The following is a 6,682-nucleotide window of genomic DNA, read 5'->3' as shown; positions in this document are numbered from 1 at the left end:
AGCCAACCAGGTCCTTCAGGTAAACCTGGCCAACCAGGAAATCGTGGCCCTGCTAATGGAACAGGCCGCTCAGGCCGAGGCAAGACACAAACTAAACCAAGAAGACAAACAGACACCCCAAGGCTCAAAATCAATCAACCCCCCCTCCCCAAGCCTTGGGTAACAGAAATCCAGCCTCAAAGCAGGACCAACCCCCTAACCAAATGCAACAAAAGCGATGCAAAGACCACGCCCATGGAACCCGAGCAGGTACCAAAGGGAGAACCCGCTGCCTGCTCCACCCCTCGCAGTCAGCGCACGGTAACTAGGATCACACACAAAGCATCCGCTACCCAGACCGAGCCCACCACCACTAACACAACACCAAACCCACCACCCCAGCCACAACTCACACGAGAACCTCCAGGTCAAAAGACCAACATAGCCGAAGACATATTGAAGTCACTAGGCATAAACATACCTCTGACCACCCTGATCACCACCATTCTAAACTTCTTAAAAAGAGTGGCAGAGGAGGAGAATCTCAAGTGGCTGCGGATAATAGTAAACCTCATCGAGTCATTTATCTCTATTCCCTGAAATGGCTGCACAAAATACACACCACATAAATACACACAACACACATGGGCTGCGAGTTCTGATTTGGAACTGCGAAAGAATACGCAACAAGAAAATAGAACTCGAAGCTTTCCTCGTAAAGCATGAAATACATGTAGCACTAATCGCAAAGACATTTCTCGCCCCAGGCTCGAAACTAACAGTTAAAGGCTACACAGTACACAAGTACGACAGACCCTCACCCAGAGGCGGCGTGGCAGTCCTGGTAGAAAGGGACCTAAAACACATGGAGCTCGAAATCCCAGAATTAGTGGCAATGGAAGCATGCCTACTAGTACGTGGGACGTTAATCAACGTCATCGCAACGTACTCCCCCCCAAGGACCGTCAACACAGGCGACATTAATGTACTCCTAGGACTAGCCAGAAACATGATAATTGGTGGAGACATCAACACGAAAGCTGGGGTTGTTTTAAGCCTAACAAACAAGGCACCACGCTATACAAACACATGCTCGCCCGCAAATACGTAATAGCAGCACCCAAGGAACCCACCTTCCTAGCTCCGAGAGGGCAGACTTCTGATATACTAGACATTGCCCTACTCAATCACATCCCTCTGGAATACAGTATGACCTAGCGTCAAGACACCAACCAGTACTTCTAACACTGGATGCTGACCCTGAGGGATACGAGCTAAATCCCAAGGGAAGGCTAAACTATAAAGCAGCCAAATGGGACAAGTTCGTAAGGAAACCTGATTCGCTGTTACAGGGAATAGAAAATACCACCCCTGAAAACCCCGCAGAGATTGAGGAGACAATCACAACCCTCATCAAAGCAATACAAACAGCGACGGAATTGAGTGTGTAACCACCCACACATATAAGGAGCACACCTTCGAAATTCTAAATAACATTAAGGATCTCATTCGAAGAAGGAACCGTCATAGGCGTAGCTGGGCCTGATACCACTACGACATAGACAGGGAAATGAAAAATCAGTTGAACATCGAAATTCAAAATGCCCTAAAAGAACACCGGTCCAACGAATGGAACAACAAGCTGCAAAAATTCGACACGAACACCAGACCAGTCTGACAACTCGCAAGACACTTCATACGCGAGCCACACGTTATTCCAATCATTAAGGGACCAAACGGACCAGAATTTGACATGGGAGAAGGCAGAAGTCATAACCAATGCATTAGAGGCGGCATTCACTCTGAATGACGACCCTTCAGACCCCGAATTCACGCGGCAAACCGAAGCAAATGTAGAGGAATTTCTTAACAATGCACCTAGGCCAGATGTTAAAAAGATCAATATCCACGAAATAAACTGGATCATTGATCACCTCAACCCCAAAAATGCCGCCGGGCCAGATGACATGAATTTAGTTCTCAAAAATCTAAACAAGAATGCCCTCACAATAATTACTAACATATTCAATGCCATGCTTAAGTTGGAATACTTCCCAGAACAATGGAAATTAGCAAAAATCCTTGTATTCGGGAAGCCAGGGAAAGATAAATTGGATCCCAACAACTATCGACCCATAAGTCTGCTAACAGCCATAAGCAAAGTCTTCAAGAAAATACTGCTAAAAAGGCTTGTAGCCCACATCAAGGAGAAAGGAATACTAAGGAACGAACAATTCGGGTTCTGTAACGGACATTCCTCCACTCAGCTCCTCACGCAGTTCCTAGAACATGCCACAATCGGGTTTAATAAGTGAAGGGATACAGGCATGGTATTCTTAGACATACAAAAGGCTTTCGATAAAGTGTGGCATGAAGGCCTACTGGCAAAGCTGACAGACTACGAGTTCCATCCTGGATATATAAGGCTAATTAAGTCTTACCTAACAGACAGGAAATTTCAAGTAGACGTACACAACACTCTATCAAGTACGCGAAACATTAGAGCTGGCGTAGCCCAAGGCTCACTAATAGGACCGATCCTATTTGTCCTGTATACCAACGATATGCCGACAGCGGAGCTCACTACCATGTACCTCTATGCAGACAACACAGCAATTACCGTCCAGCACCCCCAGCTCCTGAGCACAAGAAAGAGGCTCCAGGTAGCGCTGCGCACACTGGAACCGTGGCTTACTAAATGGCGCATTAAAGTCAATGTAGAGAAGTGCCAAGCAGTGATGTTCACATGCAAAAACAGGCGCACACACCAACCCGCCAATATCAAACCACAGACACTATTCAACAAAGAAATAAAATGGCACAATAGAGCTAAATATCTAGGGGTAATCCTGGACAAAAAACTAACGATGCTACATCACGTAAGAGACTTAAGGCGAAAAGTACGCATACGGCTTATCAAACTGTACCCCATACTGAACAGTAAATCCAGCATAAATACAAAGGTAGCAGTCAACATGTATAAAGCCTTGATAAGGCCAATCATCATGTATGCTGCCCCAGCATGGGGATACACGGCCAAAACCAACATCAACAGCCTCGAGTGCATACAAAACAAATGCCTACGAGCAGTGGCGAAACTCCCTTAAGGAACGGCAACAAGGGACCTACGCGCTATAACAAACACTCGCTCTATAAGACAACACATTAGAAAGCAAACACTTTGAATGTACACCAAAGCGTGGGGCAACAGGAGTATTGGAAGGTACGACCCAGACCAATACAAAAAGTACCCCACGCCAAAGCAAATACTATTCAGCCACAGGAATAGAAGTTAAGGGGCTCCCCCCAACTCCTTCTATGGCTTCAACCTCACTAAAAATATCCAAACGAACACCACTCAAACTACACTTTAAACTGTTAAACTGTATATAAAATGTATATAATATGTTTTCCACTCCCTCGTATTTCTATATATATGTTTCAGTAACGCGAAGGGAAAATAGGAGACCTGCCCCTCAAGAAGCGCACACACAACAATCACAGAAGATTGGCTGCAGCGACAAGAGGGCGGAACCCCGAGCCTGCACTCAAACTTAATGTACAGTAATCATTATAATATCAAGCATGTATGTATGTTCTTGTATGTTTATGTTTATCTTTAGATAAGAAGAGACATGAGTCAATACTACTGCAATACCGGGACACACCCAAGGGATGAGAGAAGAAGAAGACATTAGCCCCAGCTACACAGCAGGCTTGGCTTATCCCTTCTCCTAGATGGAGGCTTGGCACCAGGGAACAGTGGCGGCTGGACAATGGGACTTTCCTGTAGTCCCAAAGCTCAGATGCCATTGGACCCGCGCATAGAATGCCGCAGTGCCAAGAAGGCTGATCCCCTATAACAAACAAATCTGGCAGGAAAATGGACATGACTTGTCCATGATACATACTCCTCACTAACACAACCTGGAAAAGTCCAGCCCACACCTTACATGTGCTATCTACAAACTGTCAGGTTTTACATGTAATAATATGAAGGTTAATGGAGGCAAATCAACTGTTACAACTTTTACAAACAGGAGCTTTGAAACTGAATTTGAATATACTTTGGATGAGGTAGTTATCCCAAAAGATGGCAAGTGCAAATACTTAGGTGTGAGATTTGAAAGTAATTTGCACTGGAAGGGTCATATTGATGACATTGTTGGGAAAGCATACAGATCGTTACATGTCATAATGAGGCTACTTAAAGGATGCAACAAAGAATTAAAAGAAAAAAGTTACTTGAGTATGGTTCATCCATTATTGGAATATGCAAACAGTGTTTGGGATCCTCACCAAGAATACCTAATAAAAGAAATAGATAGTGTGCGGAGGAAAGCAGCAAGATTTGTAACAGGGGATTTCAGGAGAAAGAGTAGTGTATCAGAAATGTTAAAGGAACTTGGGTGGGAAACTTTAAGTAAGAGAAGGGAGAAAACTAGACGTATAGGATTATATAGAGCCTATACAGGAGAAGAAGCATGGGGAGATATCCGTGAGAGGCTTCAGTTGGAAAATAATTATATCGGCAGGACTGACCACAAATATAAAATTAGAAGGAATTTTAGCAGAAGTGATTGGGGTAAATTTTCATTCATTAGGAAGGATGTGAAGGAGTGGAACAGTTTACCAGGGGTAGTGTTTGATCCTTTTCCAAAATCTGTACAGATATTCAAGAAGAGAATAAACAGCAACAGAGAAAATAAATGAAGTGTTAGAGGGCATTCGACCAGTGCAGGTTATTGTAAATAAAAAATAAAAATGTGTGTGAATAAATTAATTCCATCCCCTGGTCTAAGGAGTTTGGACAGCCTGTAGGGGTGAAGTACAGTGGGGACTTCGAGGGCCCTGGGACCGCTACGGTAGCTGTGAAGGCCCTTCAGGAACTCTGAAAAGTGGTGGCAAAAGGGGCTCTGGTTAAGACGCAGCAGGTCGTTATGCTACTTAGGATCCAGAACGGGTAAAAAAAAAAAAAAAAAGTAAATAAATCAATGCAATGTAAATATTAATCTTATACCAGTTGTATTGTATCATTTGAAGTAATTCCACATGCTGTATATCAGTTGACTCTTTTTGTAAGTAGTACAGGAGATATTATAAGTAGAATTTTGTAAACAATATAAATTTATTAAGGATGAGCTGTGTGTTTAATAGAAAACATTGTTAGCGTAAATTGTATAATATTGTATTATAGGAAAATTTTCTTCTCTTGTTAATTTAATATTTAGTGCTTGACAATAATGTATTTTAGTGTACCATTTGCCACCGAGGTAGACACCTCATTTGCAAATAAAGAGATTTTGATTTTTGATTTTGATCTTTCTATTTCTGCCTATGTGGTTTTGTCCTGACCCTTACTACCCGATTACACCACTGTTGATACCCATCACCACATCTGGCCTGGTAACATGCTGAGCATGGGGACAGGCAGATTCTCCTGTAGTATCACACTCCCACTCCTCCCTGCTATCTCTCTCTTCTTAGAACTAATAGCATGTCGGAGGCAATGTAGAATAGAGTCGATTGCCACGGCGGGGGAGCGGGCATTGGGGGCCCCCCGTAAAAAAGAACCAAGTCAGTCATGAGGACGAGTTTGACTGCGCTAGCGAGAGGACGTACGTGCCTATTGCTCCGCTCTCCCTCTCCTCGCCAGGCGATCTGTGCTTACTAAGTGCAAGTCCGGCATCTGTACTTGTTAGTACAATTTTGAAAGAGCATTTGTCAGAGCTGAGCACTTCTCAGTGCTCGCTTTCCCTCTTTCTTCCAGGATTTCTTTTCAGGAGTACCAGGATGTACAAGCTTACCATCCCAGCGAGACCGGCAGACTACGACTATAGGGGGGCCTTAGCAAAGCTACAGGCGGCACTCATCGCTGCGGAAGCCCCCGATCTTCGCCGCCCGGCGCTGTTGGTGTACAACCGGTGGGGGAAGCACACCTACGAGGAGATGATTTACATAATCAATCTCCTTGGAGCGATCGCGGATTTAATCGGAGAGTCGCTCTTCGAGATCATCGGCGAGGTGAACCCTGGCTGCGTGGTCATCATCCACCCTCGGGATGCAACCAGCCTCGGGAGCTGCAAGCAGCTGGCGTCCCAGCTGCACCAAGTGGTCCGAATACCAAGACTCCAGGAGCACCTGGACGTCTCGGGCTACCAGGAGGCAGCCACCCAGACGGAGACAAGGACCGAGGACGACGACGGCGGCGCTTCTGAGCGCCGCGACGGTGTGCCCCCAGTCAGACCACTGTACTTTACGTAGTACACGCAGACCAACAAAGCCGCCAACCAGGATTGCCGACCGGCTGCCAGGGTGAAGTGGACGCAGACACAGGCCTACCAGGAAGGGCCTGTTACCCGGGCGCAATCCAGGAAAGCGCGCGGGATGGCGGACGGCTGCACAGAAGTGGAGGAGGACGCCCTCTGGCATTCAGAGGCTGCTGTCCAGGTCCAGCCTGCCAATGTGTCTGTTGAGCTGCAGACATCGACATGCACCCACAGGACTGGGAAAGCAGTCGGGTGTCAGCACAGACCGACACCACCACCGCCAGCTAGGAGGAGGAGGAAGAAGAAGGCGACGCAGCGGTGCTACCACCTACCCCGGGGTCACCAGGCGAGGAGGAGGGCTACCAGGACGAGGCCTCCTCCCCTGCCGAGAAGAGACCCGCGGGAAGAAGACGCTGCCCCAGGACCAGGAGGAA

The sequence above is a fragment of the Anabrus simplex genome, chromosome 1 (assembly GCF_040414725.1).
Source record: "Anabrus simplex isolate iqAnaSimp1 chromosome 1, ASM4041472v1, whole genome shotgun sequence".
Classification (NCBI taxonomy): Eukaryota; Metazoa; Arthropoda; class Insecta; order Orthoptera; family Tettigoniidae; genus Anabrus; species Anabrus simplex.
The sequence above is the reverse complement of the archived record's forward strand: the minus strand, read 5'-3'. Positions refer to the sequence as shown.